This window comes from Oncorhynchus tshawytscha, linkage group LG07 (assembly GCF_018296145.1).
Source record: "Oncorhynchus tshawytscha isolate Ot180627B linkage group LG07, Otsh_v2.0, whole genome shotgun sequence".
Taxonomy (NCBI): domain Eukaryota; kingdom Metazoa; phylum Chordata; class Actinopteri; order Salmoniformes; family Salmonidae; genus Oncorhynchus; species Oncorhynchus tshawytscha.
The window spans coordinates 48,396,617-48,407,952 of NC_056435.1; the positions used below are offsets into that span (position 1 = coordinate 48,396,617).

The following is an 11,336-nucleotide window of genomic DNA, read 5'->3' on the forward strand; positions in this document are numbered from 1 at the left end:
AAGAAAGAAAGAAAGAAAGAAAGAAAGAAAGAAAGAAAAGAGAGAGAGAATTAGAGAGCATACTTAAATTCACACAGGAACCCTGATAAGACAGGATAAATTCTCCAGATATAACAGACTGACACTAGCCCCCCAACACATAAACTATTGCAGCATAAACTATTGCAGACATGGATTGTGTATGTGTGCCATTCAGAGGGTGAATGGGTAAGACAACTAATTTAAGTGTCTTTGAGTCGGGTATGGTAGTATGTGGCAGGCGCATTGGCTTGAGTTTATCAAGAATTGGAACACGTGAGTTTTTGACGCTCAACAGTGTTCGGTGTGTATCAAGAATGGTCCACCATCCAAAGGACAGACATCCAGCCAACTTGACACAACTGTGGGAAGTATTAGAGTCAACATGGGGCAGCACCTCTGTGGAATGCTTTCCACACCTTGTAGAGTCTATGCCCCGACAAATTGAGGCTGTTCTGAGGGCTAACGTGTGTATGCCTAAATATGCCTTTTCCATTTAGTTCCAAATTCAAAATGGATTGGCTGATGACCAAACATGTATAATTTTGGCTTATAGCTCAAGTAACCCCCCCTCAAACTAATTTTGCATAATATGCCTACCGGGTGATAAAATACATATGGCTGAGGGAAGAGGAGTAGGTTCTGGATCAATGATGGAGATCAAGACTCTCACACTACTGCTCTCACACCCCGCTGAGGGACCTTGGGCCTGAACTGGAGTTTTTCACAATTCAGGGTCTCTCTCACGGCATCAGATTGCCTGCTCTTCTTGGCTCTCGCCTCTCCCTCATTTTACTCTTGTGTGCATGTGCCTATGAGACCAGCAGTCTCTGGAGTGTGTCTGGTGGTGTCCAACGTCACTCAAAGGTGTGTCAGATCTCTGTTTACAATATTGACATAATCAATACATGCTCTCCTAATTGACCTCTTGACATTATTAATCGGGTAGGAGTCGTGGCTGTGGTACAATCAAATAAATCCAGACCCCCACACAAATCCAGGGCCCCACAAAAAAACTGCGCTTTATTTGGTGTTACGTCAATTTTGTTATGACCACGAGGCGACGCTTCCGCACCAGATAGACAATTGTTGAACAAGGCCCTAATGGTACGATAGCCCTCTATTGAGAAGAGAACCACAGGGAGGAGAAAGAATAATAGCTACTTTGATTATAGCCTACATTGCTTGTAAGCTACAGGCACAACTGCGATACCAGCGTGCTCTTTTGAAGGCTTTGTTAGTATGGGTCTTAAAAAATTATATTTAGCCTATAAGCTAGCTAGGCTTATGGTATGAAGGCATGCAATTGGACGAGAGGATGCAGTGATGAACATCTTTAGGAAATCAAGGTCAGGTTTCCAAAAAGCAATTGTTTGTGCGTAAAGGTCTTTCTGGTGTATGGTGTGCATAATGGTGGGTGGGTGTGTGACAGAGAGATAGACTGTGTATATGCCTATGTGTGTGAGTGCACATTATTTCAGAGAACGATATTTCGCTTAACCCAGCAAGGCGATGACAAGCCTATGTGCAGTTTGGTAAATTGTTTAAGATTTTTACGATGTTCAAATGTAATATTATGCTGACTTATCTTGTGGGCCTATATCACACGTGGCAGATTTATAATTTGATTTAAGGCAGAGAACCTGCGTCGAGCGGGCTTCAATTGCAAAATAGCTCAACGTTGTTTCAAATGTAATATTATTTTACTGTTACTTTGATGGCATGAAGGCAGACTCCATTTTAGTGTGTGTTGTGGAGGATTAGCTGCGTGTTACACCATCAAGGATTTAGGTTTTTATTTTACTAGGCAAGCCAGTTAAGAACAAATTCTTATTTTCAATGAGGGCCTAGGAACAGTGGGTTATAACTGCCTGTTCAGGGGCAGAACGACAGATTTGTACCTTGTCAGCTCGGTGGTTTGAACTTGCAATCTTCCGGTTACTAGACGCTCTGACCACTAGACTACCCTGAACGCCCGTTTTCGGTATGATTTTGACTCTTATATTGTTACGTTATGCTTCGTGAAGCATGAAATAGTAATAAGTAGCCTAAAACACATATATAATTACCCGTATAGTAGTCTAATCATATTAAGCTAAAATGAATTACTAATATAGGAATGTGAATGTGAAGAATAAGAACATGGATATAAATAATAATAGTCCGTCTAATGTTGGCAACGGGTGTTTAACCATTAAAACGTCTCCATTGATGCAACTTCTTATCATTAAGATTGCAATTTTCAGAAAATGTGCATGCTATTTTTCAATTCAGACTGGTCTTTTATGTGCTCGTGTTTATATTCTAACTTGTAAACTTTCTATGCAGGTCTAGACCCCTGGCCCGTTCAGCGTACCCGCGCAGGTAAGCTATCTGTGTGCATGGGTGTGCATATGTTAAGGTCGTTCACCCTGGGATATTGGAACGTCACAGGATTTGAGCACGAGTGTGTGTTTTGTGTAATAAGATTCTATATTTTAAGGTTTTGGGGTGTAGTGAGTCGGCAGCAAGGTGACCTAAAATCAATAAACGAACGCCGACATAGCCTACATCTGGCTCATACCTTCTTATTTAAGCAATGTTTTTTCAGATGTGTTGAATTCCATCGCGATACCCAATAAAACCAATAGATTTAGAAATATTTGAAGGCTACTTTATTAATCGAAAACCCTTTATAGAAAGCCCAGATGTTCATATTTTAAGGCTACTTTATTAATCGAAAACACTTTATAGAACGCCCAGATGTTCATATTTAAAGGCTACTTTATTAATCGAAAACCCTTTATAGAAAGCCCAGATGTTCATATTTTAAGGCTACTTTATTAATCGAAAACACTTTATAGAACGCCCAGATGTTCATATTTTAAGGCTACTTTATTAATTGAAAACCCTTTATAGAAAGCCCAGATGTTCATATTTTTTGCCTACTGAAAACATCTGACTGATCCGATGTTTTTATACTGATCTTATTTATGAAATATACACTTATATTATGTTATAGTGCTATTAATATGTTATACAGATTATGAAACCATGGTAATCCAATGCGTTTCATATAAAAATTAAGATAGTTGCACATTCTGTCCTCCAAATAATAAAATGGGTATAAAACACTAACATTTCAGCACACTGTGCCTACTTCAAGGCTTTTTGGAATTATAGCGCTGATTTTACTGAAAGCTGACGGGTCTATTCATTTATTTAATTATACAAGAGCCAACAAGCAATCACAATGCCTTGGATCAGTTCTGTCTAAACACACCCTTGTAAAACATATTAGTTTTGTTCCTAATGATATAGGCCTACTGACAATATCTTGTTGATATTCACAAATGTGTGGAAGACGGGTCGACCAGGTGCTACGGACAACACTCAGTCACATAACTTCTCTTGCTCCTCACCGTCAGCCCATCCTCTTTAAAAACGTCATTGATATCAAGTAGGCCTATGCTCCAGAAATGGGCTACATACCCTTTTTTGTGATCTTAAGAACCAACCTCTGAATGTAATCCAGTTCCTGCCATGTATTAAACTCACATAGCCTCTAAGCCAACTCACCACACTGAACGAGGCGGGATCTCTTAACAATCCTTTTTAAGATTGTAAATGAAGCCTCTGTGCCCTATAGGCAGGCCAGCTATAGGCCTAGCTGTTTTATTTCATACAAACATAAGGACGCGATATTATCAATTGTAACATGGACAGCCACATCACCATTTTGTATTGCTTTGAAATCAAGCTCATTCTCAAAGGGCTGAATTCTTATTTTAGAAATGGCCAAGTACGGGATGTTTCGCATAAATCATGTAAGCTATTGATATAAATGGGCGATTTAAGATGCGTGCAGATATAGCCTAGCCCTACCGTTATAGGATTCGACCAGCAAAGCCTACATTCACTTTCTATCCCCCTGATCCGTGTTTAAATCGTTAGGCTACACCATAACATGCTGTGAAAAGGCTGGATCATTGTCAGTGACCTCCCCGTCGGTGCCATTGAGGGCAAAAGTCGCAGCAAAACAAACCAGTTTTTCAATTATTCTTAGATGGTAGGCTATAGTTGACTAATTTGTGGATTACATTTATTTTGAATTGCAAGGCTCTCTGGCAGATTATGACAGCGGCACGTTAACTGAGAAGTTAGATCAAATATAGGCTTATATGCATATCTGTTATTCCAGTAAAGGAGAATGTAATTTTATGTTGTATTTTCTAAATCACCATGGATTATGTAAGCGAGGTCAACAGGAAGATAACTTAACTAAGTAAAATATGAACGATTCGGATGCACATCTAGTATAGTTGACCATATATAATAATGCATGCCACTAGCAAACTACATTTTGTTTCTGTAAGTGATCTTTGCGGGAATTGAACCCACGATCATAGCATTTCTAGCAATGTGCTCTGTAGGCTACTTACTGAGTCACACAACACAATTAACACTTACATGATTGAATCCAATGATTAAGGATCAGCGAAGAAAACTCAACATTCAATTGTCACTATATTATTATTCTCTCTTCTGTAGGTTTTCTCATGCTATGGGGAAACAGATGACTCTCTATGAAATTCTCTCAAACAAGTTTTTTTACCAATATATTGGCATAGAAGCCTCAAACAAGCAATGGCAGTAAGTTTTACAAGAAAATAGATGGAAATAGATTAACCATGATAAAATGGGTTTATTTAAAGCAACAAGGACCGATGGGGTGTGGTATATGGCCAATATACCATGGCAAAGGGCTGTTCTTATGCAGGATGCAACGCAGAGTGCTGTGGTATATTGTCCATATCCCACAAACCCCCGAGGTGCCTTATTGCTATTATAAACTGATTACCAACTTAATTAGAGCTGTAAAAATAAATGTGTTGGCATACCTGTGGTATACGGTCTGATATACCACGTCTGGCTCGAACCACCCAGTTTATAATTAAACTGTATAATGAACATTACGTTGGTAGCCAGTGTCTAATAGCAATAGGGAACCTTGGGGGGTTGTTGCCAATTTACCACGGCTAAGGGCTGTATCCAGGCACTCCGCATTGCGTTTTGCCTAAGAACAGCCCTTAAACTTAGTATATTGGCCATATACCACACCCCCTCGGGCCTTATTGCTTAATTACATGATGGCATTGCTGAAGAATCTTTCTGATTGGCTTGAAGAGCATTCTAGAGTGCTCGTTATTTCCTTGTAACGCACGGTATATCAGTTAAATGGTTATAGTTCATTCTTACATGTTCTATTGAGCTGCTTTTGAAAGCTAAAGTCGAATTGAAAACATTTTCTGGTATTGAATTCGATTTTCATAATAGCAAGCTAGGACGGATAGTTTGGTTAGCTATACTAGCAAGTCTGTTTGTTTGGTTACCAAGGCAACTGCTGTAGCTTTCAAGTAAACTTGCTAGCTGCTTCAGTGGATGTTGACCACATTTCTACCTGTAAACAGTGCTTGACATGGGCAGGCGCTCACTGGAGCTGAGTACAGGCACCTCATGGTGTCTACTGCTTGAGCTCCTGTTTCTCTTATAGAATCTTAGCTCAAAAGTATTGTAGAGCTCCCGCCCCTTAATATAAACAGTACCGGCACCCAAAATGATTACTGGAACCTATTTCAGCCCAAGTCAAGTGTAACAGTATAACTTTAGACCGTCCACTCGCCCATGTCCGGGCGCGAACCAGGGACCATCTGCACACATCAATAACAGTCACCCTCGAAGCATCGTCTATTTAGCGCGCACCACCACTAACTAAGCTAGCGTTTCACATCCGTTACACAAGCACTGCTTGAAAATGAACACATATGGAAAATGTGTTAAATTATTGCCATTATAGCCAAATTATAGCATCCTCTGGAAAATATTGAAACTCCGTGGAAGGTGAGTTTAACTCCCGTAGCGCATCGTGGAACACACCTTCCACGTCGTTCATTATTTTCCAGAGAACGCAGTTGATTATCCTTTACATAATTAAATAATATCATTATGCAAATGTTTGCATCACTATTATAGCCACTATTGTAGCCTATGGCCTATACGTGGTTCAACTATATTGATCTATGATTAACGCAAGCAAATGGACAGTAAAATGATTTTTTTTAAACATAAACAATTAAATGGTTTAAATCATTTTAATTAAAAAAGACAAACAAAAGGGGTAGTAGCCTTTTGCTTACTTTTGAATTACTTGTCAGACAACGACTGTCTAAGTGTATAAAAACAAATGTAAAGGTTTGCACACAAAAAAAGGACAGACTTTTGACAACAGGTTAATGCATAGTAATGAGATAAATTCTCTAAAACACATTCATTACCTTTTGGCTATCGATAATAGTGTTTATAAACCTGACATCCCTGTTACACTTTCTCATTCCACTCCTTTCTTTATCACTCTGGCACAGCCTATAAACAAAGCTACTGCGTTCGTCAATTGTATTGTTCTTTCTCTTTTATTATACTCTACTATTACATGCCATTTATAGAACTCTATGAAAGAGACCTTAAGTACTGCCATGTCCAGTTTTAATGAACTATAAGAAATATAAACAACAGATACTTTTTCGTTATTACCTTTAGAAAACATAGTTATAATAAGATCAAATCATACAACTACTGGGCAGTTGATATTTCAATAATCATTGTCAAAACGTTTGTTTTTGCTCTTGATGCATTTAAATGAAATAAATAGCATGAAATAACAATAATCTTATTTTTTGGAGTGCATACCCTCTACACAAGAATCAAAGACAGCACTTATCATGATGTAATGTCAGCCTACATGTTGTGCAATTTACATAACATATCTTCTTTAGGTTTATCCTCTTCTTTTTCGCCAGCTCCAATGCTCACTTTTGTTTTCTAGAACACATATTTCAATAGAACACTATTTGAATTAGTCTCTACTACTGTATGTTCAGGAACTTGCGTCTGTACCCTGTCTGTATCTGTCCTGCTAGATGGCGCCCTTACTCTGTCATAGAGCTCGACAACTTGACCCTGGTGTCGTCATGGCAGTCTGGTGCATCAAGGCCACTTTCAAACACCTATTGGTCTGAAAGTCACGTGGCATGCCTCGTACGTCCATAATTATGTTGATTAAGTTTTTTGATGCTCCACGTCCCCGACTCGAATATGTCAGCTTCCTACCCGACTATAATCCTCTACGAGGGCTCTGAACAGTGGTATCAACATAAGAAAGATAACAATACAATGGAATTTCCAAATAGAATCCCAGCTTCTAAATTCCATGTGGAATAGTTGGTAGGAGGATCCTCTGTGTGCAGAGATAAGGGCTATTTTGGCAGTTCCGGAATGTAGGTTCTTAGAGGTTTCGACCGAGTATGACTGTTCGATGGTGAGAAATGATGGAATCGCGTCTTCGCCTCTTTCCAAATGACCAGGTGCGCCATCTCTGACAAAGATGGCTCTCACCACCTACCATCACCAACATTACCTAACGCAGCTAAATTGGCTGAGGATAAAAATGCATCCCAGGTTCTTTCCCATCAGAAAGTGTGACGGAGGACTCAATGTGCTTCCTATATAGCGGGGATCCAAACGGACGCACGGAGACTGTTTCACCTTGTTCCTACAAAAGGATGGCTGACAGACGCCATCACAGTCAAATGCACGAACATTCTCGTCCGGAATCGCCTACAGCCAGTCAACGGTACCCGAGAAAGGAGAATGTGCATGGCTTCGGCCTATATAGTATCTTCTCTGTGGTCGAAACTGGGACAGAGAATCCAGAACCATTTAACTACACCTGCGAAACCAATCAGGAGGCGTATCTGGCAGACAGTAAACTTGAGGAAAATTACAGCTCAACGAAACAACTGTCTGAGAAAGAGATTGTCCTCAAAACGGACGGAAGCACAGACAACTCAGACAGTGAGGTTAAAGGTAACACACACACGGATTATATCACATAAATAAGCATTATCATCCCACGCTGATTAAGTAGACATTTCCCCTAAATTGAGTAGCCTAAGCCATACACTTCCCTCCCTACGCCATCTTTATAATTATAGAATCTCCGTTCCTTATCTCTTTCCTAAACATCTCCAAATAACATTCACACAGTACCGGTTAACGCACAGGCCTGCTTGTAGGCTACTTTTCGTTGTTTATTTCACTGGACTACGAGGGTGATCTGGAAGGGTAGACTGCGTATGCTCTTGACATAGCCCATATTTGCTAGTGCCAATTTTATGGGAGGAACAGAAATCCGTTAACCATTGAACTACATTTTTGATTTTGAGAAATGAAATTGCACACTGCACAGCTTCAGATACTTGAGTATCGGGTACAGATAAACTGTATTTAATCTGTACCCGGGAAACCGAGCCGAGAAGACATAGCCTACAGACAAACTGCGCAGACAAAAAAAACAAAGAAATGTAGACTTTTGCTTATGAAAGTTTCCTGGAAGGTGAAGGGTAACGGAATGGGTGTTTGTATGATTGCTTATGTTTTTGCAGCTTGTTCGCTTTCGAAACAACATTTTGTAGATACATTGTCGGTAAATACTTTTTCGAAGTATAAAACAACAAATCTAAAACACATACAACCTCAAGTTATGACGTTTTACTTAGTAAGTTCAGGAAAGACAAATAGTTATAAAAACAATTGTAGGACCAACTGGTGAACTTTAGGCTGATGGGGATTCGTTTATTATTATTATTAGGACTATTATTATTATTATCATTATTTATGTATTCTTCTTAGGCCTGGTATTGAGCATATGTGACCACGGCATGTGCATCCGAAATTCACGCCAATGCTTACACAATGAATGCTTTATTTATTTAACTCTTGTTTAAACCCGGCAGATATGAGGCTTCTATTTCCATGTAATTAAAAACAACGTATGATTTAGGGCGAAATATTAAAAGTTGCTTCAGTCCCTAATTTCTCTCTTCCTTAAATCTGACAAATTCGTTACAGTAGGCCCTACTAATAACTTGCTATTAAAATATAAGACTTTTATCCCACATTCTAAAAGAGTAATTCATCAGTAATTCACTGAAAAATGATCAAAACACTGCGCTGCGTTGAATACTAGCCTTTATGATTTCCGGATTGTTTCCCCATGTGAACTGTGTGATTAGCTTTATTATTCGTGCCCGCTGCACCATGTAGGCCTAATCAAGACAGAAACTCCTCCGGACTCCTTTATGGATAGACTCGACTATACACCCCGGACATCGTCCGTGGTATCCATCCCTCTTACCAAGACCTGTATTGCGGCATTAACTAATATCTACATTTAATGTATATCTTATGCTATTTATGAGGGGATTGAAATAACATAATGTAATTCTTATTGCCAAAAAATACACAAGTTACTCATATGAATTGACAATGTATTTTTATTAGTCTATTTGCCTGATGAGATCAACTCACATTTTTCGTAGACCCTGTGTTTCTATATAGTTAATTGTTTCAATTGGCCTTGATTGAGCGTAGGCTTCTCCAGATACGCAAATAATTGTGTATTAGTTAAGCTATATTCTCTAAGAAGAGGTAATTTATCATCTCACTAAAGACTATGATTAGGCTATACCTCCGTGCATTAAGGCATCATAGACAACGACATGTTATGACCTTTATTTAACCTTGAAAGAAAACAATTGGAGTTGAAATTATATATTAGCATCGATTAGCAACTCCATTAAGCTATAGGCCTACAGTGCAAAGTGAAATTCTACTATAGGCCTACAGTGCAAAGTGAAATTCTACTATAGGCCTACAGTGCAAAGTGCAATTCTACTATAGGCCTACAGTGCAAAGTGAAATTCTACTATAGGCCTACAGTGCAAAGTGCAATTCTACTATAGGCCTACAGTGCTGATTTCCTGCTATTCTACACATTTTGCAAAGAGGCTGAGAGAACATTTTGAAAATGTGAAGCTAGTTTCCTGTTATTCTACACATTTGCCATGAGACTGTGAGAACATTTTGCACTTTTACAGCTAATTTCCTATAATTCTGAACATGTTTGCCTTGGTTTATGACGTGTGTGGGTGGATGTATGGGGGAGGGGGGCTACCTCCAGGGGGCCCCAACCCTATAAGCTGCGAAGGTGTGTTACATATGCCAGTGATTATTATGTTCTATCACAAATTAGGATACGTCTAGGCTACAAACGAATAATTATGTTAATTCAACTAATTCCTTTTTTACAGGGGACACCAGATTGGAGAATTGCATTGGAAAATGGATCATAGATAAAAGTGGACGGAAAAAGCGTTGCACCAAACATCAGACTCTGGAACTGGAAAAATAGTTATTGTTCAACATGTATCTGACGCGAGAGCGCCGCCTGGAGATGAACAAGAGTATTGACTTATCTGACAGATAGGTCAAAACATGGTTCCAAAATCGACGCATGAAACTCAAGAAATTCCGCAGGGAGAGTCGAGTGAGAGCGCTAACCTCTGCTTATGACTACACCTTATTTGAAGAGAAACTTCACAAAAACTACACTTAGCCTACACATTAGCTAGCAGACTAAACTCCACTCCACTGTTAATGAAGTTTGCTACACATAGGCAAACAAGGTTCAGCTTTGCACATGCTACAAGCATGCAGGAGAAATCATCTAGAGCAGGTTCTAAATTGAGTTCATGCATGATTTTGTCAAACGTTTCAGTTTTTAGGACTTGACAGTGAAATGCTATGAACCTCTCTCCAGATGCACATTGTTTTAAAACGCTGGACATGAATTATTTAGAAAAATGTCTTAAAGTGACAGTAATGCGTTTGAATTGTTTTCCACACACTTTTGATGAATTTTTATGTATTTACTTGGTCTCTGACTTTCTTTCGTTCATGTTGTTTTGTTTTTTGTTGTTTTTTGTTCATCTGAACTTGATGTCCTGTGCATTACAGCATCATAAAGTCAATGCTCTTCCAAATAATTATCGCAAACAGTATGTCTGGACGTTTTGTAAAGATATAAAATAAGCCTATACAAAAATAAATAAAATGTGTATGGAGCATAATTTCCCCTTGCTGTCCTTCTCCTTCGTTTCCTTTATGGCTTGCTTTGAGAAAGAGAGTTGAGAGGGAAGGGGCGCAATAGTGGGAGTTTTAATGTGAGTGGAAAGACCGACCATATAGTGGTGATTTAAATAGCCAGGTGACCACTATAATTCAAGGTCATAAAATAGTAACGTCATGATGGTCGGAGTACAGAGCTAGAGGTGGTTTTTATGATCTGCAAGTATAATGTGCACCGCAGCAGTAAAGATGCGTTTAAAGGTGAGAAGGAGGAGGTCTATACCCACGGAGCCGGAGTAAAATGGGGTTGGTTA

At 39.1% G+C, this 11,336-nt stretch overlaps 1 pseudogene; it reads left to right on the forward strand.

Moving 5' to 3' along the window:
• The first annotated feature begins 7,227 nt into the window (after nt 1-7,227).
• On the forward strand, nt 7,228-10,997 carry LOC112255500 (annotated as a pseudogene).
• The last annotated feature ends 339 nt before the right edge of the window (nt 10,998-11,336 follow it).